Raw genomic sequence first — 26,177 nt, 5'->3', positions numbered from 1 at the left:
TGATTGAATTTTCATGTTTTACATATAAGGTTACTATTCATTTTACTATTTAGGTCAAATTATTGACTTTTCAATGCATAATAGTTACATGAGTCTTAACCATATAAATTTACCACATTTTGATTCCCAAAAGTATTGGCATTAGTTGCCAATCAATATTTCTAGCTAATGGAGAATAGATCATAAATTTCAGTTTTGGATGCTAAAGTTTACTGTTCCATTAGGCCATTATACAGTGAGAATTTGGCCAAATGTTCTTCATCAAAGTTGTTCCTTATTGTGTCTAGTTACATTTCATTTTTTGAATCACTCCATTTGGAGTTTTGTAACTCAAGTTATGGTCTAAACACCATAACTAGCCGGATTGCAATTTTTCCAGAATTTATGGGCAGAATCAAATCTACAATTTTTGTATACTGACTGCAGGTCAGTTTTTGGACATGTTATGTTCAAAATTTGGGTTTTCTTTTCTTCATAAAAGTTGTAGGGCTATGTCTCATCTTTCTACTGGTAAAAATTCTGGTCAATTGGACCTTTTTACACTGAGTTATGACCAAATGAATGAATACTGTTCATTTAGTCATTTTTCAGGGACAACTTGTGTGTTATCCGGATTGAAGCAATTTTTAGGTTAACATAGGTGAGCTTTCTGGACAGGGTTTCTTCACAAAAAATGTTGCATTATGTGTCCAATATCACCTCCAATTGGCCTTGCACCAATTGGGGCAACATAGCTTAAGATATAACCCCATGAACACCCTGGACTCACAGAGTCCAGAATTGATCACAAAGGGCAGCATATCAATTCCTAATCCATTGCCACATATCAGTCTAAATCAAAGTCAATTCATCTCAAATGGTCAATAATTGACCCTTAGAACACTAATTCACCATCAGATGAACCAAACTCTAATTACCCCTAAGCCCTAATTCTCCAATTCTCTTAATCTTGCAACACATGCTACTCCCATTAAAAATTCATGCATATACATGTTAAATAGCATTAGGAGGTAAGTTTAAACTAAATAAAGCATAGAAATTCCCCTTGCTTCCAAGCTGGCCAAATTTCCTTTTCAGCCATTACCCATTATTTCTTCAATTTTTCTTCATATTTGCAACTCAATTCAACTAATCCACACAATTTAAATACTAAATCTTAAAGTTAAGAGCACTTACCTCTTGTAGTAGTTTTCAAGAGCTCCAAATCTTCTCTTTTTCCCTTTCTTTTTGCTAGTTAGAAATTGTTCAAGATGCAAGATCAATTTTTGGTGAAGAGCTTGAGTGGGTTTATGGTGAGATTGAGTGGGGTGTGAATCTTGATGAAGCTTTTAATGGAGGTTGGGTTATGGGAGGGAGACGGCTAGTTTGAGATAAAGAAGAAGGCAGATTGTATTTTTATTTTTTCAGTCTCATTATCACTTTTTATTAGTTAATTAAGTGGTTGTTTAAATGTAATTGATGGAGGCTTTTAGTTACATCATGCTTATGTCATAATTATGCCTTTTACTTCACTTTTCTTTTTTTTTTTCTTTTCTACTCATTTTTAATTAAATTTTTAACAATATTTATTCATATTTTATGTCATAATAATTATTTATTCAGCTGGACAAGTCGGTCAAAAATCATCTCTAAGGATGAAATGACCAAAATGCCCTCCGTTTGGCTTATTAAGCCAAAATCGTCTGTACCTATTGAAAATTTTTTCTAAGCCTTTTTCTTGGCATTCTAATGCCATAGAAACCTCAATGACTCTCCTCTGAAGCCCCAAAAATTATTTTATGAATTTTCTCCTAGATTTAGGGCTCCTAGTTGCGAGGACCACAACTTCCCGCTGGGTTACCCATCGCTAGGGCACCGGCTCATTTAACTTGGTTGTATTTTATTTCTAAAATTTTTCCTAAATTTTTCTTATCAATATTTGAGTTAATTATGGTTCCTCACTTAGTTTAAATATTTTTCCAAATGTTCTAGCTGTTTGGACCGACACTGGTCACCTGAACAGTAGAATGTACAGAATTGCTACAGTGAGGGTGTTACATTTAGATAGTCGGCTCTATGTTAAAATGTAAGAAAGTGAAGAATTGGTACAAGTCCTATGTTGTTGACAAGGTCAACAATTTGACTTTGTAATAGCCTCACTTTAGGCAGTTTTGTACATTCCATTGTCCCAATGACTAAAGTCTGTTCGGACAACTAGAATATATAGAACCACACTTAAATCATAGTGAAGAATCATAATTAAATCAAATAAAGATCAATTAACGGTGTAGAAAACTAATAGAAGTGAAGTAGGAATCGGTTAAATGAGCACAAGTCCCGGTGATGGGAGACCTCACTGGGAAATGACAATGAGTTTCGTGTAACTCTAAATTCAAGAAGAACCCTATAAGACCCTTAATGAAGACTCAATTGAAGGAATTTATATGAGTTAATAAGCCTAGAAAATAAAAAGAAATAAGCATAAAGTAAAGGAAGATAAGGAGTTATCGAGTATTACGGGAAAGACAGATATAAACCTGGTAAGAGTCAAACTTGGTCAATTAAATTAAAGGTCCAATATTGATAAAAAAAATGAGAGTTATTAATCAAATGAAGCTAGATTAATTTAATTAATTGAGATTGTGAAAATTAAATATAATTATTAAAAAGTCAAAATTTAATGATTATAAACTTCAAAATAATTATAAAATTACCATTCCACTTATTTACAATATTGCCATTGAACATTTATTTAATATATATGTCTATTATTAAGCCGAAATTTCAGCCTTCATCTTCATCGATTCCCGTCCATTGCTCTTTCACTCTCTCTTTCTTACACTTTCCTCCATTAACAGCCAAAATTAAGCCTAAAACCCTAGGTTTCTCATATGATTTCTTTAGGAAATCAATAGAAACCACCAAATTCAACCTTGAATTGAAGAAAACTCCTAAGAAATCACAAAAATTTGGGAGTTTAGAAAGCAAGGGAATTCAGCCAAGAAGTGTTTCAACAAGGGAAAGTGAAGTTTGAGCTAGTTGAAGGGTGATCTGAGCTTGATTAAAGCTAAGGAATAAGGTTGGTGCTAGAAATTCTCTTGGAATTTAAAGTTTATGCAAGTTGATTTAGGATTTGCTGAAATTGGGGATTTTAATTCTTATGATCTAATTAATGTAATTATGCCTAGCTTTAGTCAATTTGGTACACAATTGTTGATATATTAATGAGATGACCAAATAATTGAATGGGAGCAATGTTGTGTACTGAGACAGAATCTAGACAGCTTGAGTCCAGTCGATTGATTTGCTTATAACTTGAGCTAGGTACATTCAATTGAGGTGAAACCAATTGTAAAATAAACCTAGGACATAATACTATAATTTTGATGAAGGGTACTTGACCTAGAATTGGCTGGAAGAGGTTGGAATTGGGGCTAGAATCTGGAAGTAAAATTATGGAATCCAGGAAAATGACCAAATGAACAGTACTTAGTAAATTAGTCATAACTCACTCTAGGGAACTCCAATTTAGGTGATTCTTGAACCTATAGAATTCTGAGACATAGGAGAACAACTAATATGTGGAACTTAAAGTCAAATTATGACCCTAACTGAATCAAATTGCTAGACAAATTTTGTCCAAAAAACCTATCTTGGTTCTGGAGTAAACCTGGAAATCCTGAACATTAGGTATCTGAACAGTTTCGGCAAAAATATCATAACTTAAGCTACAAAACTGAAAATGTAGTAATTCCAAAGCCAAAATGCTTATAAGACATAGAGCTAAAACTTTTCTCTTTAGACCAGAACCTAGGTCTTAGAGCAAAGTAAGGGAATTGTTAGGATAACTCAGGAATGCCAAATCTGAAATTCCTGCACTTGAAGCATTTTGCCTTATTACCTCTGAATGGTTATCAGGCCATAAATTTCTCTAACAAACTCCAATTAAAGTGATTTAAAAATATTTGAAAACCTAAGACAATGGCCTAAAACTTTGGTTTAGGGACTTGAAGCCAATTATGAGCCTAAGGTGCTCGGATATTAGTTGCAAAAATTTGGTGAAATTCTGGAAACCAAGGAAAGAGCGGGGTTTAGCACCCTAGAATAGTACTTGGTAATTTGATTATAAATAGAGCTACAAAATTTCAAATTGAATGATTCAAAAAGAAAATTAAAGTCAAAACATAGGGGAACAACTTTCATGGAAAAAGTGTGGCCAAACTGATTCTACATCTTAGCTAAATTGCTAGGAAAAATTAAAGCATCAATTCTAGAATTCATTAAACTTTCACAAAATGACTTGAAATGTGATAGATACTTAACATAAATGGTTTGATGAACACATATATCATATGAATATGTAATTGGGACTGATGGTCCCATCATGAATGGAATGAAATTGCCATGAGCATGAATGACACATGAAATGAAATAATGAGACTTATGAATACATAATGATACTAAATTGCCCATGTATGCCTAGGCATTAGTGTATGGGTTGGATTGCTTGGTTTGCCATTAGGGACCACAGATGCAATACTGCTCATGGCTTCCGAGCTTACTTCATGGATGATCATTGATAGACAATGTATGTCTAATATGGTTATTCTTCTGGCTTCATGCCTGCCCGCTGGCTTTATGCCTGATAAATGTATACCTGATAGGCACATGGGGTGTCTAACTGGTATACTCTCGTGTATCCAATCTTAATAGTCTATTATAGGTTACTTAGGCATTGTAATGAATTAAGAAGATTGGATGTCCAACAAATGAATGGAAAAGATCCCAATGAACTGAAGTGCTTTTAAAGATCAACAAAAATGTGCAATGACTCATAATTAATGAAAATGCATTTCTCTGATGCCACTACACACAGGAAACATTTATTTTTAATTATTTAGTTTATTTTCATTTTATTATTGCACCACTATGTAATATGTTTAACGCGATGGATTTTTCCCACGCGTAGGTACTTAAGATAAAGTCCAGTAGAGGCATTAGACTGAGAGTGGAGATCTGATCTACAGAAGTGTTGTGTCACCTCATCACTATATTTTGGTAGGGCTCATGAGTTATAGAAATTTTATCACTGTACATTGTAATTAATCATTAAGTTTCTAATGTAAATTCTGAACTTATAAATAATTCTGTACATTATGTAAGTTTGTAAATTTGTAAATTTCATGTATGAAATGAGTTTGCAAATTTGATATGGAACAAGATGGAAATGTTATGAATGAAGACTATATATGGTTTAAATTTTTGAAAAATTGATGATGGAAATTGAGAGTGATATTGTCACACCCTACCCCTCTGTAAGGCATAACATGATCCCGTAGTATACCTAATGAATTACCAACTCCGTCTACTGATAATCCATTAATTACACTACAAGGGATTTTAAAAACTTTTCTTACTTCTTTTACAGTGGTGAGCACTATTTACAGGTGTGAAAGACTTTGGTGAACTGAAGTGAAACAACTAACTCATTTGATTTATTTGGAATATCTGTAAAAATTTTGGCAAGGTGCCATTTGTATTTTGGACAAAACAGTTCTTCAGAAAACCTGTAAAAAGCACTTCAATATATTTTCAAATCTCAACTCCAACATTTTTATCAACACAACACATTTCTCAAGTCAAATCCACAGTGATTTTCAAAGACTAAGATACAAAAATATAACACAATTTTTACAAGCCAAATAACTCATAATTATTTTACAACTTTCTTTGACAACTTAAATTTACAAGCTCAAAACCAAGAACAAAATATACATACAAGTGAATATACATTCTGATTACAAAATGCCACATGTGGTATACTCACTATACCCAAAAATCTCTCATTGGCGGTACTAGCGACCTAGTCTGCGCCTGCTGTCTCTCTACTGCGGCGGCAATAAAAGCTATCATTTGAGACAATGTCTCAGTGGTGCACAACATTAACCAAATACAATTTTAATTCACAATTCATAAATCATATCGATAGTGGATACTTAAAATCATAGTTAAATTCAAGACAATGAATGTCATAAGGAATTTAAACTCCAATTCACAAATTATCAAAATTCATAATAACACAATTTAGTCAAATAGTTTAAGAATACCGTATTGCCAATTCATGCACAATTTGATCAAATAACTGAATAATACATTTTTGCAAATCAATAACACAATTCGATCAAATAACTGAATAATATCGTTTTGCAAATCAATAACATAATTCAATCAAATAACTGAATAATATCGTTTTGCAAATCAATAACACAATTGATCAAATAACTGAAGAATACAGTGTTGCCAATCTATAACACAATTTAGGCCATGACACAATTTTTCCATATATGCCGTGTTGTACACCACGACAAGACATGCTCACCCCAATAATCAAAATCAATGAGGGAGGAAGCTAGCTATATAATGAGAACTCATCCACACTCACCTCAGACTGGTAAGTCAAGGAGGGAGGAACATAATCATACTCACCCCAGACTAATAAGTCAAAGAGGGAGGAATAATCACACTCACCCCATTAATGGAGGAGGAACATAGTATCAGTGTCATGCCAATTGTGAGTCAAAGCAATTCCAAACATTTTATTCAAATGATCCGTAAGAATCCAATAAATTTCCAAAGTTATAATCTCATTCACAAATGGCAACACAATTCGTAATTCATTTCAATTTCCACGAAAACCATTTACAGTGCTCTTCAATCAATAAGTATCCATCAAATACCATTCAAACAGTTTCTCACGGTTTCAAATCATTTACAATACTTTTCAAGAAATAAATATCCATTCAAGTACATTTCCACAATTTAAAACAATAATATACAAGTAGTCATAATTTATTTCAATTGAAAATAATTCAAAAGAAATAGTTGTTGTGCACAAACACAATTTAAAACAATAATATACAAATAGTCAATATTTATTTCAATTGAAAATTTCAAAAGAAATAGCCGTTGTGCACAAACCTCTGATATTTGTCTCCTGGTCTTGACTCAGTATTTCTTTCCCTTTTGCTGAGTCCTTGTTAACTGAGAAACACAATTTGAAGTGTTTCAGTGCTAAATTAAATCGTCTCTATCGATGGTGTTTGGTAAATAATGCACTGAACTCAATTATTCACTTAATCACCTAATATACCGACCCTCGATGCGTTTTAGGTAAATTAGGTTTTAGTGTCATTAATATGTCACACTCGATAGGGTTTTAGGTTTGGTACGTTTTACCAAAGTCATTTCCTTGTTTAGTGCATTTTAATGCAACTTGCTGGATTTCGGGATACTGGTTTGACCTAACCTGACGATCTAGTTCCCTCGGTTTTCGGGTCTCGGTCGAAACTACAAACTTGTAGATCTAGGTCTTATTGCACGCGGTGCAAAATTTCAGGTCAATCCGAGTTAAGTAGACCAAGTTATGGTCATTACACTATTGCTGGTCAAGTGGTACCATTTTAGGTCAATTTTAGGTCAAATTGGTCAATTCTGGTTCGGCCAGTTTTTAGACCCGAACTTGTGCAAGTTGTTTGACTTGCTTATGGTCATTTCTGGGTTTTGGTGTCTTCATAAGACTTGTAGGTATGGGTCTTAACTATTCATGGTTAAAATTTCAGGTTAATTGGACCTGGTTTGAGTGAGTTATGGCCTAAATACTCACTGCTGCCCAATTGGTCATTTTTCAGGTCCTAATTGCACCTAATCCGAATTGGTCAAATTTTTAGGTCACCTTGCAAGCAGAATTTTGGCATGGTTTCTCAATGAAAGTTGGCACATTTTGTGCCTAGTTTCACCCCAAATTGGTCTCATACAAATTGAGATTACACATTCAAGGTTATAGGCTAAAATATTCACTGCCCTCAATATGCATTTCACACCCCAACTTCAAACACATACTCACCTTGCAAGGTTTACTTCCATACCCTACCAAACTGTTTTGGCACATTACCAAAAACATTTTCTACATTACATTAGCATTATTTTGGGCAGATTCCAATCACCCTCAACACACCAAATATCATTCACAATTACAATTTCTAAATACCATTACAACCACACCTAAACATTACAAACTTTACATACACTTTACAACATTCATTCACATACATATCATCAATCCTTCTAGGTCAATATTCTGCCCACTCTTCCTTCAATATACACCATTTCTCAAGTGTCCACAAGCTGCCACAAAACATTCATCAACATCACATTGCCGTACCATATGCCAATTCCCATCAAAGTGCATAATTCACCATATAAACATGCAATAACTCACTAAGTTACTAAATCACCATTATTAACATTCTTTCCCATCAATTATATGCACAAATACCTCATCATAAACGTGACCCATGGCTGTCCAAAATGAAAATAACAATAACCTTTCAAACTTAAAATTTTCCTTCACCAAACTAATACCCATAACATGCACAAAAACTTTAACAAAGGATTTCTCAAAAATGCAAACTTACCTTTATTTGTAACTTGCTAAACCTTCACCAAACTTCTCAAATTGGGTGTCAATATCTTCCTTGTGATGTGTAGACAAAGTTTAATGAAGGAACTCAAGTGTTTGGAGTTGAAATGGAAGGAGGGATCAAGCTTGCATGAAAATGTCCATGGAGTTTTCTCTCCCTTCATTCACGGCTTGGATGGTAAATGAAGAAGATGAAGTGGCTGCTGGACATAGTGGACTTACATCAGCCCCATAATGTGTTTATTTTATTCTCTTAGTGGTCCACTTACTCTAATTAATTCATATTATAAGTTACTTTCACTTAATCCCACATTAAACCCTTAATTCTCACTATTTACTTTAGGTACCACCAATTTAATTTTTCATTTCATTTTCTAAGTGTAATATTATTTATTTTTAATGGAAATTTAGGTCAAAAGACACTCGGGATGTCAAATGACCATAATGCCCCTGTTCGGGTGGCATTCTGATTTTCGGTATTCTGGGTTTTGTCTGTGTTTCGATTTCTCACTTTTCTGTGTACTAATTATTTAATTTTTCTTTGATATTTCTAATGATATTTATTCTTCCCCAAGGGTCTATTTATGTCCCAAAACTGTTTTCCAGGGTTCCGCATGATCCGAGGCGATCAACGGTCCACGCCGTGACTTCCAAAGTCTGATCACCCATCGTTAGGTTTCACTCGTTTAACTTGATCACATTTCTTTGCAATCATTTTTCCTTTGTTTTTCTTGTACTTTCTTTTCTTTTATTTCATTATTTTATGTCTCCTCACTCTCATTGAAGTGTGGTTCTAGGCATCTTAGCTGTCCAGGACAACACCGGTCACTGGAGCAAAGCAGCACTCTAGAACTTAGGGTGTTACAATTCTCCCCCTTAAATAAATTTCGTCCACGAAATTTTACCCGATAATCATCTTACAATAGTCATACGTTTATTTTCTCCTTTCTATATGATCGTAAGACTTTTAACAATCTAATACAATGTTTACTTTGTTTGGATAACACCAATCTCCTCTTACTATTATGTTGTCTAATATTTCACTCACGTTCCTTCTTGAATGACCCTTGAGGTCATATTAGAATCATTCATCGTGCATTGGTCCTCTGACCATTCTAGTCCATAGTCTTCCTCACATTCGAATATTTCTTTGTTACATATGAATCAACTGTTCAAGTCTCTACTTCCATAACTCTTTTTATCTGTCAATGTTCTATAACTTACTTCCTTTTTATCTTGAACTATAACCTTTCGATATTTTAACTTTTGAGTTTTAGATCCTAAGTAGGATTTTCAAACTTATTTCTAACAATTAAATTACGTCACGGCATAACTATGCCAAAGCAGATCTAGTTGGCAACTATTCTCATCTAGGTGTACTATCGGTTGATGCGTAGCTCTACACAATAATCTCAAGTTAGTCTTAATCTGCGACTTACGGTATAAACATCAAGAACATTGCATAGTTACTACGATACATCCCAATAGATCAAACTTTGTTATCTTTTATTCTTTTTGAATTCAACGATATTCGAATTTTATTACGATTACAATATCCATTAGCAATTTCTAACAAGAACCTCCTTGCCCTCATCTAGAGCAATTCCATTCTGCATCTTACTTTTCGTCCTCTTGCCTTACATTAAGTAGGCTCGCCAATTAGCTTTATAATTTATGGTGTGTTAGAAAATACTTTTCACGATAAACTCTTTCAAAACTAATTTCACTTATTATCACAATCCTTATCTTAAGGGCTAATCACTAATGCGTCAAAATTTATTCCCTCAGAAGGAATAACAGAACATATAGTTCTAACACTAACGTAAAAATATGCAAATTCAGTCAAACAATACATATATATATCTTAGTTGCTAATTGAGAAAGTACCAGCAATGATGTCAAAAGTCTCATCTCTTTTACGTCGATAAGCGTATACTCTAGTTGAAGCATCACCTGTTTTGGCTGATTCACGATGATCGACTTCTAGGTGTACTACCCCTACCTCTACCTCTGCCTCTACTAACTGATGGTGAACTCTTTGGGGTAGAAACTTGGGTTGATCCCTTTGGTGTAGTAAATGATCCATAACGACCTGGATTTACACAATCCCTAGCAAAATGACCGATCTCTCCACGATTAAAGCATGCTCCTACGGCTCTATAACATAGCCCACTATGTGGTTTACCACAAGTTTCACAAAGTCGATCCGACAACATTTACGGGTTTCTGTTGAGTTTCTTTGATCGGATCGAGGTGGTTTCTGTCCAAAAGATCTATCTCTCTGGGACTTCTTACTATCTCTATCGTATCCCCAAAGTTTTCCTCTTTCCGGTGGGACCACTAGAACTCGTTCTGTGACTTTCCCTCTTTTTCGCCTTCTGATTTCTTTTTCTCAGAAGCTGCTTCAGATTCAATTCTTTCTAATTCTAGTGCTTGAGAAATAAGTTCAAAGAAGTTGTTATGTTTGAATCCGACCACTTGTAATCTGATACTAGGCTTCAAGCCGGTTTCAAACCTCTTACATCTCTCCCTGCTGGTAGAAAGTAGACTTACTGCATAATGGCTAAGGCGGGAGAATTCCCTTTCATACTCGACCACCGATCGCCCCTGTTTGGACTTAGGAATTCTTGCGACGGTCTACATAAGCATCGGGGACATATTTTTGAATTCCTGAGGAAGTCATTCCATGTTAGCTTGTAGGTTCTACGGTGTGGGGAATGGTTTTCCACCAATCATAAGCATCCCCTGTAGCAAAGATCTTGAGTACTCAAATCGAGCTCTTACACAATGCAGTTTCTTGAATACCCTATCCATCCTTTCTAACCACTGTTCTGCCTCTAGAGGATCTACTGTCCCCTTGAACTCTGTAGCCCCATATTTCATCAATTTGTCATATTGTCTAGCAGAAGACTATGGTTGTACCACTGGTGTCTGTATTGGGACTTGAGTAGGCACATTACCATCCATTTGTTGGAACATTGCAGCCGTCTGCTGAGCGAAGCGAGAATCGTAGTGCTGCAGGGCTGGTGCTACTGAACCACTGACATTATGTAGGGCTAGGGCATCCCCTTGCACCTCAGCCTCTATCGATTGATCGACTGAACAATCACTCTCTTCCATAATCAATTCGAGGATTTTAGACCTCCTGTACAATGATACAAGGAGATTTCCTCCCGTTAGTGCATTTTTATAATGTAATGTACTGTATGTATCAAACAATGATATTGAGCAGTTGTACTGTGAAGAAAGAATATTCAAGTAACAAGTGAAAACAGAATTTAAAAACTTTGCTCTGATACCACTAAAACATGTCACACCCTACCCCTCTGTAAGGCATAACATGATCCCGTAGTATACCTAATGAATTACCAACTCCGTCTACTGATAATCCATTAATTACACTACAAGGGATTTTAAAAACTTTTCTTACTTCTTTTACAGTGGTGAGCACTATTTACAGGTGTGAAAGACTTTGGTGAACTGAAGTGAAACAACTAACTCATTTGATTTATTTGGAATATCTGTAAAAATTTTGGCAAGGTGCCATTTGTATTTTGGACAAAACAGTTCTTCAGAAAACCTGTAAAAAGCACTTCAATATATTTTCAAATCTCAACTCCAACATTTTTATCAACACAACACATTTCTCAAGTCAAATCCACAGTGATTTTCAAAGACTAAGATACAAAAATATAACACAATTTTTACAAGCCAAATAACTCATAATTATTTTACAACTTTATTGTACAACTTAAATTTACAATGCTCAAAACCAAGAACAAAATATACATACGGTGAATATACATTCTGATTACAAAATGCCACATGTGGTATACTCACTATACCCAAAAATCTCTCGCTGGCGGTACTAGCAGCCTAGTCTGCTGCCCTGTCTGTCTCTCTACCTGCGACAGCAATAAAAAGCTATCGCTGAGACAATGTCTCAGTGGTGCACAACATTAACCAAATACAATTTTAATTCACAATTCATAAATCATATCGATAGTGGATACTTAAAATCATAGTTAAATTCAAGACAATGAATGTCATAAGGAATTTAAACTCCAATTCACAAATTATCAAAATTCATAATAACACAATTTAGTCAAATAGTTTAAGAATACCGTATTGCCAATTCATGCACAATTTGATCAAATAACTGAATAATACCTTTTTGCAAATCAATAACACAATTCGATCAAATAACTGAATAATATCGTTTTGCAAATCAATAACATAATTCAATCAAATAACTGAATAATATCGTTTTGCAAATCAATAACACAATTGATCAAATAACTGAAGAATACAGTGTTGCCAATCTATAACACAATTTAGGCCATGACACAATTTTTCCATATATGCCGTGTTGTACACCACGACAAGACATGCTCACCCCAATAATCAAAATCAATGAGGGAGGAAGCTAGCTATATAATGAGAACTCATCCACACTCACCTCAGACTGGTAAGTCAAGGAGGGAGGAACATAATCATACTCACCCCAGACTAATAAGTCAAAGAGGGAGGAATAATCACACTCACCCCATTAATGGAGGAGGAACATAGTATCAGTGTCATGCCAATTGTGAGTCAAAGCAATTCCAAACATTTTATTCAAATGATCCGTAAGAATCCAATAAATTTCCAAAGTTATAATCTCATTCACAAATGGCAACACAATTCGTAATTCATTTCAATTTCCACGAAAACCATTTACAGTGCTCTTCAATCAATAAGTATCCATCAAATACCATTCAAACAGTTTCTCACAGTTTCAAATCATTTACAATACTTTTCAAGAAATAAATATCCATTCAAGTACATTTCCACAATTTAAAACAATAATATACAAGTAGTCATAATTTATTTCAATTGAAAATAATTCAAAAGAAATAGTTGTTGTGCACAAACACAATTTAAAACAATAATATACAAATAGTCAATATTTATTTCAATTGAAAATTTCAAAAGAAATAGCCGTTGTGCACAAACCTCTGATATTTGTCTCCTGGTCTTGACTCAGTATTTCTTTCCCTTTTGCTGAGTCCTTGTTAACTGAGAAACACAATTTGAAGTGTTTCAGTGCTAAATTAAACTGTCTCTATCGATGGTGTTTGGTAAATAATGCACTGAACTCAATTATTCACTTAATCACCTAATATACCGACCCTCGATGCGTTTTAGGTAAATTAGGTTTTAGTGTCATTAATATGTCACACTCGATAGGGTTTTAGGTTTGGTACGTTTTACCAAAGTCATTTCCTTGTTTAGTGCATTTTAATGCAACTTGGATTTCGGGATACTGGTTTGACCTAACCGGACGATCTAGTTCCTCGGTTTTGGTCTCGGTCGAAACTACAAACTTGTAGATCTAGGTCTTATTGCACGCGGTGCAAAATTTCAGGTCAATCCGAGTTAAGTAGACCAAGTTATGGTCATTACACTATTGCTGGTCAAGTGGTACCATTTTAGGTCAATTTTAGGTCAAATTGGTCAATTCTGGTTCGGCCAGTTTTTGGACCCGAACTTGTGCAAGTTGTTTGACTTGCTTATGGTCATTTCTGGGTTTTGGTGTCTTCATAAGACTTGTAGGTATGGGTCTTAACTATTCATGGTTAAAATTTCAGGTCAATTGGACCTGGTTTGAGTGAGTTATGGCCTAAATACTCACTGCTGCCCAATTGGTCATTTTTCAGGTCCTAATTGCACCTAATCCGAATTGGTCAAATTTTTAGGTCACCTTGCAAGCAGAATTTTGGCATGGTTTCTCAATGAAAGTTGGCACATTTTGTGCCTAGTTTCACCCCAAATTGGTCTCATACAAATTGAGGTTACACATTCAAGGTTATAGGCTAAAATATTCACTGCCCTCAATATGCATTTCACACCCCAACTTCAAACACATACTCACCTTGCAAGGTTTACTTCCATACCCTACCAAACTGTTTTGGCACATTACCAAAAACATTTTCTACATTACATTAGCATTATTTTGGGCAGATTCCAATCACCCTCAACACACCAAATATCATTCACAATTACAATTTCTAAATACCATTACAACCACACCTAAACATTACAAACTTTACATACACTTTACAACATTCATTCACATACATATCATCAATCCTTCTAGGTCAATATTCTGCCCACTCTTCCTTCAATATACACCATTTCTCAAGTGTCCACAAGCTGCCACAAAACATTCATCAACATCACATTGCCGTACCATATGCCAATTCCCATCAAAGTGCATAATTCACCATATAAACATGCAATAACTCACTAAGTTACTAAATTACCATTATTAACATTCTTTCCCATCAATTATATGCACAAATACCTCATCATAAACGTGACCCATGGCTGTCCAAAATGAAAATAACAATAACCTTTCAAACTTAAAATTTTCCTTCACCAAACTAATACCCATAACATGCACAAAAACTTTAACAAAGGATTTCTCAAAAATGCAAACTTACCTTTATTTGTAACTTGCTAAACCTTCACCAAACTTCTCAAATTGGGTGTCAATATCTTCCTTGTGATGTGTAGACAAAGTTTAATGAAGGAACTCAAGTGTTTGGAGTTGAAATGGAAGGAGGGATCAAGCTTGCATGAAAATGTCCATGGAGTTTTCTCTCCCTTCATTCACGGCTTGGATGGTAAATGAAGAAGATGAAGTGGCTGCTGGACATAGTGGACTTACATCAGCCCCATAATGTGTTTATTTTATTCTCTTAGTGGTCCACTTACTCTAATTAATTCATATTATAAGTTACTTTCACTTAATCCCACATTAAACCCTTAATTCTCACTATTTACTTTAGGTACCACCAATTTAATTTTTCATTTCATTTTCTAAGTGTAATATTATTTATTTTTAATGGAAATTTAGGTCAAAAGACACTTCGGGATGTCAAATGACCATAATACCCCTGTTCGGGTGGCATTCCTGATTTTTCGGTATTACCGGGTTTTGTCTGTTTTTCGATTTCTCACTTTTCTTTGTACTAATTATTTAATTTTTCTTTGATATTTCTAATGATATTTATTCTTCAACAAGGGTCTATTTATGTCCCAAAAATGTTTTCCGTGGTTCCCATGATCCAGAACGACCAACGGTCCACGCCGTGACTTCCCAGTGCGGTCACCCATCGTTAGGTTTCCCGGCACGTTTAACTTGATCACATTTCTTTGCAATCATTTTTCCTTTGTTTTTCTTGTACTTTCTTTTCTTTTATTTCATTATTTTATGTCTCCTCACTCTCATTGAAGTGTGGTTCTAGGCATCCTAGCTGTCCGGACAACACTGGTCACTGGAGCAGCAGAACGCACTACCGAACTTAGCGGTGTTACAGATATGGATTTATTTAAACAGGTAATTGATTTTGACAGGTTAAATGTAAATAAAACATGGGAAACTCTAGCAATTTCTCCATTTAAATATTGCCATTTAATTGATAATGGAATTTAAAATTTCTAATGAATAATGTAAGATAAGATAAGGTGCTCTGACACAGTATGTGGAGTTCCTTGCTCAGCTACACTGTAGATCGAGTGAGGGGCGTTACATCTAGTGGTATCAGAGTAGAGGTTTAGGCGTTCCTAGGCATAGATAGATAGAAAGAGATAGTGTGCATAACATTCATGGGCCTTTAATTAGCAGTCGAGGTGACACTAATGCAGATTTGTTCTTCTGTCTGTTTTATAGGTTAGATGGAGTCTAATCCTTCAGAGCACAGGTCTCCTCAACATGTGGACGAAGAGGTTGATAGTCATGTATCTACCCGTAATCAAGATCGGGACAGGAGAGAGTAGTCATCACAGGGTGCTATTGGTAGGACACAGCAGGCATTCTTAGAGCAGATGACTCAGATGCTCCATCTGGTTATCAGAGTTATGCAACAACCACAGCCACTGCCACTGCCACAACCACTGCCACAGCTAGTTTAGAGGTCCGCACTGGAGAATTGAGGAAGTATGGAGTCATTGATTTTAAAAGTATGAAGGAAGACGATCCAGTAGCTGCAGAGTACTGGCTAGAAAGGACTGAGAGAGTACTGCAGCAGTTGCGCTGTGCACCTAAGCAACAGTTGGAGTGTGCTCTTTCCCTACTACAAGACGATGCCTACCAATGGTGGGTCACGGTGTCCCGAGTTGTATAGCTGGCAATAATTACTTGGGACTTTTTCTTGGCTGAATTCATAAAGAAGTACATCAGCCATGTCTATTTGGAGGCTAGAAGGAAAGAGTTTATAGCCCTAAGATAAAGGTAGCTTACCGTGTCTGAGTATGAGAGAGAATTTGTACGGCTGAGTAGGTATGCTTAGGAGATGATGCCTACAGAGGCAGATAGGTACCGACAGTTTGAGGATGGCCTGAATGATAATATCAGACTTCTAGTTACAATACATCATATTACTAATTCCTCCTAATTAGTGGTAGCAGCTCTAAATGTGGAGAGAGTCAAGGATAGTGAGCAAACTCAGAAAGATAGGAAGCATAAGAGAGGATCTGGACTGGGGCAGTCTAGCATACCGACTTCTGCTAGTAAGAGGCCTAAGGGTTCACAGGGCCAGACACAGGGCCAGAGAGGCCAGTCTGGAGTATCCGTGGCTAGTTCTCTAAACACAATAGCAAGGGGATCAACCCCAGTACTAGAATGTACACACTGTGGTAGGAGACACAGAGGGGAATATCAACTATTGACTGGGGGATGTTTCCATTTTGGAGCTATAAATCATTATTTGCTGGATTATCCACAAAGGAGCCTTCCTACTGCTCCACCACAGACAAAGAGGTTTGCCCCAGCGGCCTAGAGGGATAGAAGACTTATTAGGACAGAAGTGGCTGGTACTTCACAGAAAGTTGCTTCTAAGACAGTTGAGAGGCCCGAAGCCAGAGTAGCACTACACGTATATGCCATGAAGGCTTAGGAGGAGCCGGATCCAGACACTGAAGAGGCAACACGAGAAAGCGATGAAACGGGGAGGTAGTAGTTTCCTCGGTTATTTACATTAGGTAAATTTTGAGGATAAAATTTTCTTTTAGAGGGAAAGAATTGTAATGCCCTCACTTTAGGCAGTTTTGTACATTCCATTGTTTCGGTGACTAAGGTCTGTTCGAACAGCTAGAATATATAGAACCACACTTTAATCACAGTGAGAAATCATAATTAAATCAAATAAAGATCAATTAAGGGTGTAGAAAAATAAAAGAAGTGAAGTAGGAATCGGTTAAATGAGCACAAGTCCTGGTGATGGATGACCACATTGGGAAATGACAATGAGTTCGGTGTAACTCTAAATTCAAGAAGAACCCATAAGACCCTTAATGAAGACTTAATTGAAGGAATTTCTATGAGTTAATAAGCCAAAAAAATGAAAAGAAATAAGCACAAAGCAAAGAAAGATAAGGAGTTATCGGGTATTACGAGAAAGATAAACATAAACCCGGTAAGAGCCAAACTTGGTCAATTAAATTTAAAGGTCCAATATTGACAAAAAATGAAAGTTATTAATTAAATGAAGCTAGATTAATTTAATTAATTGAGATTATGAAAATTAAATACAAGTATTGAAAAGTTCAAATTTAATATTGCCATTCCACTTATTTACAATATTGCCATTAAACATTTCTCTTTTTCTCTCTCTTTCTTACACTTTCCTCCATTAACACCCAAAATTAAGCCTAAAACCCTAGGTTTCTCACATGATTTCTTTAGAAAATTAATAGAAACCACCAAATTAAATCTTGAATTAAAAAAAAACTCCTAAGAAATCACAAAAATTTAGGAGTTTAGAAAGTAAGGGAATTCAGCCAAGAAGTGGTTCAACAAGGGGAAGTGAAGTTTGAGCTAATTGAAGGGTGATCTAAGCTTGATTGAAGCTAAGAAGTGAAGTTTGAGCTAATTGAAGGGTGATCTGAGCTTGATTGAACCTAAGGAATAAGGTTAGTGCTAGAAATTCTCTTGGAATTTAAAGTTTATGTAAGTTGATTTAGGGTTTACTGGAATTGGGGATTTTAATTATTATGATCTAATTGATGTAATTATCCCTAAATTTAGTAAATTTGGTACACAATTTGTAACACCCTCCCCGTAGCAACTCCGTACAGTCTACTGTTCCGGTGACCGGTGTCGGTCCGGATAGCTAGAACGTCCGGAAAAATATTTAAATCAAAGTGAGGGACCATAATTAACTCAAATATTAATAAGAAAAAATTTAGAAAAAAATTTAGAAATAAAATGCAACTAAGTCAAATGAGCCGGTGCCCAAGCGATGGGTAACCAGAGGTAAGTTGCGGTTCTCGCAACGAGGAGCCCTAGACCCGGGGGAAAAATTATAAAATAATTTTTGGGACTCCAGAGAAGGGTCATTGAGGTTCCTATGACATTATAATGCCAAGAAAATACTTAGAAAAATTTTTCAATCGGTACAGACAATTTTGACCTGTTAAGCCAAACGGAGGGCATTTTGGTCATTTCGCCTTCCGAGGTGATTTTTGGCCGACTTGTCCAGTTGAGTAAATAATTAATATGACATAAAATATGAATAAATATTACTAAAAATTAATGTGAAAATGAGTAGAGAAGAAAAGAAAAGAAAATGAGAAAAAAAAAGGCTTATTTATGACATAAGGTGATGTCATTTAAAAGCATCCACCAATGACAAATAAATAACCAATTTACTAACTAATAAAAAGAGATAAACAAGGCCAAAGGAATTAAAATACCAGCTGCCTTCTTCTTCTTCAAAACGTTTTAAACCTCTCCCTCTTCTCCCTCCATTGATGTTTAACCAAAAAGCTTCATTTCTCTCTTGTTTCCACTACTAAACCCTAACCCCTTTCATTAAACCTTGACCATATCACTTGGGGAAGCTTTTGGCAGCCAAGAAGAAGAAGGAAAGTGAAGTTTTAGCTTGAATAAATCTGCCCTACAAGAGGTTAAAGTGAGGTTAGTGCTATCCTTTCACTCTCACTCCTTTAATCCTTGTTAAAGCATCATTTTAAGTTAAGAAATTGTAAGAGTTTGAAGTAAGTTATATGTGTTAGGGCATCTTTAATTTTTGGCAGCCCTAAGGAAGGATGAGGTTGATTGTTTTAATGAATTTAGAATGGATAGAAATGATGTTTAAGGTATGAATATGCATGGATGTTGAATTAGTGTGCTAATTGAGGTTTATGGATAATTTAAATTGGACATTAGGGTTTTGAGAAGTGAAACTTGGATTTAGCTTATGGAATTGTGAAAGAACATTATAAGGGTCAATTAGTGACCATTTTAGGTATGTTGACCATGAATTGGACTGAAAAATAGTATAGCCAAGTGAATGTGTAGGCTGCCTTCTTAGTGCAGCAGAGTCAATGAAATTTCAGTCCACTTGCACAGCCATAACTTTGGCTGGGTAGGTCCAATTGATTTTTGGCAAATTGGACATGAAACTAGGCTTATAATGGCACATTTTTTCTGAAGAAACCATGCCCAAAAGACCAAAGCAAGAGGACCAAAACTTGGCCCCAATCCGGATACCCTGCAACAGCACCTGCAGAAATGACCAAATGAACAGTAACTATTCATTTAGCCATAACTCACTGTAGATATGGTCAATTGACCTGAAATTTTTACAGCAACAAGTTAAGACATAGACAAACAACTTTCATGAAGAAACCTACCCGAAATTATGACCAGAACCTAACCCAAATGGCAGTCACAGTTACTGTTCAAACCTGCAACTCTGCTGATTTTCATTTGAGCAGCAATGTTTGGAGGACTATAACTCTCTCTAGAAAACTCAGATTTAGGCGATTCTTGAACCGATGGAAACCTAAGGTATGGTAGAACATTTCATAAGAAGAAAGTTAGACCAAATTATGAACTTAACTTGATCAAATTACTGACCAAAGTTGGACCAAAAATCTGCCAGACCCAAAATCTCAGCATGAATAGTGCACGTGAACAGTAAACTTATTTTGGCCATAACTTGAGCTACAAAACTCCAAATGGAGTGATTCAAAAAAGGAAATTCAACTAGACAAAATAAGGAACAACTTTCATGTTTACCTTTTCCTCAAATTCCCACTGTAAAAATAACAAATAGAACAGTAAAGATGAAGCATGAAAACCGAAAATTTTACTCAATTAGCATTAAGCTTAAAAATGGTATTGGCAACCAATACCAACAAGTTTGAAATACAAAATGTGGTATGTTTGAGGTGTTAAGACCAATACACCTATTTTCTATCCAAAAGTCAATATTTTGTTGACCAATGAGGTGAATAGTGACACCAAAACCAAAAATTGGCAATTTTGCCAAAATGACCTAAGCTTTGAGAAAGTGACCAAAACCAACAAGTTTTGAATACAAAATGTGGTATGTTGGGAGTATTAAAACCAATGTGCCTATTGTTTATGCAAAAGTCAACATTTTAGTTGACTAATGAAATGAATAGTGACACCAAAACTTGAAATTCAAAATTTGAAATTAGAAATGCATCTAGGGGACTTTAAATTGCAATTGGCAATTAATACTAGCAAATGTAAAACTCAAAATGTGGGATCTTGGTGTAATAAGAATTAATATATTCATCAAGTATAAAAAGGTCAACATTTTGGTTGACTAGTAAGGTGAATAGTAATCAAAATGATTAGTAAATTAAGATGAAGACCTAGAACCAATTCTAAGCTTAAATGCTTAGAATTATATGACAAATATGGACTATGCATCCTAGTCAAAATTGTTAAAAAGAAATTTAGGCCATAAATTTGAAATCCATGAAATATTCATGGATTACTTGAAACATGAAAAATAAGTCACCTAATTGATGTGAATAGATAGTTAGAGCACATATGCTCATCACAAATGGAATTCATAAAATATTAGAAACTCAACTTGACATATAAAATTAGTAATTACATAAGTAGATTCTTGAATGTATAAATGAGAAAGGAAAAATGTTTTGAATACAATGGTACATGTGAACCATTGTTTAGAATTGTGATCAATATGAATAACATAATGAATGGACAAATAAACCGTATTAATGTATGAATGAGACATTAGTTCTCATTATTCTAAAGAGGAGAAGTATTTTGAATACAATGATATAAAAGGATAATTGATGTGAATTGTGATCATATAAATGATCAAATGAATTATGAATTATGATTGAAATTTATCATGAAATAATGAAGTCATAAAGCACAATATATTAATATTTTAAAATATTAAATGCCCTAGTATACCTAACAAGATTGGTTTGGATAGTTTGGCATGCCAATAGGGTATTGTTTTAGCAGTACTGCGAAAGGCTTTATGCCTGTATTCATGGCTTTATGCCCGTATTCATGGCTTTTATGCCCGTATTCATGGCTTTTATGCCAATTATGTGATATCATGGCTTTTTAGCCATACTGACTGCATACGTGGTTGACGTTCTGCGTCCCATGGTATGACGGCCCGAGGCACCATGGTGTCGATGCCAACGACCCGTTATCGATCCAAATCGTCTAGTATAGGTTACTTGGGCAGTCAATTAAAGTATTATTCAATTCAGGCAGCTAAGTTAAGTTAAGTATAATGAAAATCCAGTACAATTAAATTAAGTATTGAATGAATAAGCAAAAGAGATTAGCAAAAGAAACATAACAAAAATATAAATTGCAGAATCGTACAGACTTGAAATACAATACAGATAGAATAAATTATATACCTGCCAGTATTACTGAAAAGTTATAAACTAAGCACTTCCAAAGAGGAACAAACTAGTATATAAGATCGTTGATACTAGAAATACCATACCAAATTAAATTGATTTTTGAGTATCTGAATTATCATTTATTTCTTTCTTTACTTGTATATATTATTTCTGGTTATATTATTGCACCACTAAGCAGAAATGCTTAGCGCGATGGAATTGCTTCCTCGCGTAGGTACTGAAGGTAAAAACTAGTAAACTGTCGACTGAGATTTTTGGAGTCCAGATCTGCAGAAGTGTCAGAAGAGTTCAAGATTGTCACCTCCTCAGCAATGCATGTAGATAGGGCTCATTTTATACATGTTATGTATATTGTTCATTCCTAGCACATTGTAAATTATTTGTATATCTTGTACAAAATAAACTCATGTAATTAACCTATGAATTATGGAAGCTATTCAAAGTAAGTATTTTAGTATGTGAATTGAATTTGAGTTATAATGAGATTATACTTGTGAATATTGAGATATTGAAAATCTAATGAGATTTCTGAGAAATCTGAATACTGTATTGAGATACATTATGTTTGAAAATTTTTGAGACTATTAAGTTTGAGAAATTGAGTATATATTGAAATTGTCTTTGGCAGGTTCAGAAGAACTGTTAGTCCAAATTACAGCCGACACTTTGTCGGATTATCGTTAAAATTTTTGAAATTTCCAACTTAGTTAGATTTTGATAAAAGTAAAAATAGCCTAAATCTTCAATAAAGTTTTTGAATAAATAAATCAAGGACTGTAATGAAATCAGATAAAATAGAGTGCTCCGGCACACTGAGTGGCATAACTTGCTCGGCTACACTGTAGTCGGGTAAGGGGTGTCACACAATTGTTGATATGTGTTGATGAGATGACGAAATAATTGAATAGGAGCAATGTTGTGTATTGAGACAGAATTTGGATAGCTTAAGTCCAGTAGATTGATTTGCTTATAACTTGAGCTAGGTACATTTAATTGAGGTGAAACCAATTGAAAAATAAACCTAAGGCATAACACTACAATTTTCATGCGGGGTACTTGGCCTATAATTAGTTGGAAGAGGTTGGAATTGGGGCTAGAATCCGGAAGTGAAATTCTGGAATCTAGGAAAATGACTAAATGAATAGTGCTTGGTATATTAGTTATAACTCACTCTAGTAAACTCTAATTTAGGTGATTCTTAAACCTATGGAATTCTGAGACATAGGAGAACAATTCATATAAAGAACTTAAAGCCAAATTATGACTCTAACTCAATCAAATTGCTAGACAAAATTGGTATAGAAAACCTGTCCTAGTTCTGGACTAAACCTAGAAATCCTGAACATTAGGTATTTAATTAGTTTTAGCAAAAATATCATAACTTAAGTTACAAAACTGCAAATGTAGTAAATCCAAAGCCAAAATGCTCATAAGACAGAACTAAAATTTTTTTTCTTTGGGCCAGAATCCAATTCTTAGAGCAAAGTAAGGGAATTGTTAGGATAACTCAGGAATACCAAATCTGGAATTCCTGCACCTGAAGCATTTTGCCTTATGACCTCTAAATGGTTATCAGGCCATAACTTTCTCTACAAAACTCCAATTAAAGTTATTTAAAAAGATTTGGAAACTTAAGACAAAGGCATAAAACTTTGTTTTAGGGATCTGAAGCCAATTCTGAGCCTAAAGTGCTCGGATCTTAGTTGCAAAAATTTGGTGAAATTCTGGAAACCAAGGAAAGAGCAAGGTTTAGTTTCCTGGAACAGTACTTGGTAATTTAACTATAACTAGAACTACAAAATTTCAAATTGAATGATTAAAAAATGAAATTAAAGTTAAAACATAGGGGAACAACTTTCATAGAAAGTGAGGCCAAACTGATTCTACATCTTAGCCAAATTGCTAAGGAAAGTTGAAGCATCAATTCTGAATTTTATTAAACTTTCACAAAATGACTTGACATGTGATAGATACTTAACATAAATAGTTTGATGAACACATATTTCATATGAACATGTAATTAGGACTTATGTTCCCATCGTGAATGGAATGAAAATGCCATGAGCATAAATGACCCATGAAATGAAATAATGAGACTTATGAATACATAATAATACTAAATTACCCATGCATGCCTAGACATTAGTTTATAGGTTGGATTGATTGGTATGTCAATTAGAGACCACAAATGCAGTGCTGCCCATGGCTTCTAAGCCTATTTCATGGATGATCATTGATAGATAATGTATGTCTGATATGATTATTGTTCTGGCTTTATGCTTGCCCATTGGCTTTATGCCTGACATGTTTTACTGGCTTTTATGCCTCACAGATGTATACCTGATAGGCACATGGGGTGTCTAACTGGTATACTCCCATGTATCCAGTCTTAATAGTCTATTATAGCTTACTTGGGCATTGTAATGAATTAAGAAGATTGGATGTCCAACAAATGAATGGAAAAGATCCCAATGAACTAAAGTACTTTTAAAGATCAACAAAAATGTGCAATAACTTATAATTAATGAAATGCATTTCTCTGAGGACACTACACACAGGAAACATTTATTTTTAATTATTTAGTTTATTTTCATTTTATTATTGCACCACTAAGCAATATACTTAGCACGATGGATTTTTCCCTCGCGTGGGTACTTGAGACAAAGTCCAGTAAAGGCATTGGACTAAAAGTGGAGATCTAATCTGCAGAAGTGTTGTGTCACCTCAATACTATATTTTGGTAGGGCCCATGAGTTACAGAAATTTTGTCACTGTACATTGTAATTAATCATTAAGGTTGTAATGTAAATTCTAAACTTGTATAATAATTTTGCACATTATGTAAGTAAATTTGTAAATTTCATGTATGAAATGAGTTTGCAAATTTGATATGGAATAAGATGGAAATGTTATGAATGAAGACGATATATGGTTTGAAATTTTTGAAAAATTGATGATGAAAATTGAGATTGATATAGATTTATTTAAACAGGTAATTGATTTTAATAGGTCAAATGTAAATAAAATAGGGGAAACTCTGGCAGTTTCTCCATTTAAATATTGCCATTTAATTAATAATGGAATTTAAAATTTCTAATGAATAAAGTAAGATAGGATAAGGTGCTCCAACACAGTATGTGGTGTTCCTTGCTCGGCTGCATTGTAGATCGGGTAAGAGTCGTAACAGACCTGGTCTCAATTGTGACAAAGTTTGCTTATTGGGCTTTCCCAAAAAGCTCTAAGAAACTGAAGGTGGTGGATTTTGAGTAATTGAGACAAACTACTAATATGAGTGTTAATGAGCATACAAATAAGTTTGTTAATCTTCTATAGTATATAGGGTGGAAGTATGATATGGATGAGAAGAAAGAGGTACGCTCAGATATTGCACTCTAGATACTCCTCATTGATTTTGGCTATGGAAACCCACAGTTTCCATTCCATAGTAGATGCTATAAGAAATATGGAGGCTAGGACTACTATTGAAGAGAGTCTAAAGCTGAAAAGTACAAAAGCCAAGCAATATGCAATTCCTAAAGCTACAAATGCGAGGAGGTTTGATCACTTAGTAAGACTATTTCCTCATCCAGATCTAACAAAGATAAAGGAGAAAAGTTGGGCAATAAGTAAAAGAAGAATAAATTCTAGAATAGAATAAAGTCAGGCCTCAGGATGGGAGGCAGATCTAGTTGGGGTTCGGATACCTCTGGTTGTGTAAGATTTAGAAAGCCCCATCAAGGATTTTATAGGTTTGGAACCTCCCAATGCTGCAGGTGTGGTCATGAGGGGCACATGTTTAGGGAGTGTCCTAACACGGAAAGGGTGGCTTCACAATAGCATACTGGATTAGGCAGTGTGTGTGACACCCCTTACCTGTCTACAGTGTAGCCGAACAAGAAATGCCACACAGTATGCCGAAGCACCATAACTTAACTCATTGATATTTATCATTTCTTAATTTATTTATTTATGGGTCATTAAGTGAAACTTATGA

This window comes from Hevea brasiliensis, chromosome 2 (genome assembly GCF_030052815.1).
Source record: "Hevea brasiliensis isolate MT/VB/25A 57/8 chromosome 2, ASM3005281v1, whole genome shotgun sequence".
Classification (NCBI taxonomy): Eukaryota; Viridiplantae; Streptophyta; class Magnoliopsida; order Malpighiales; family Euphorbiaceae; genus Hevea; species Hevea brasiliensis.
Note: the sequence above shows the minus strand (reverse complement) of the source record.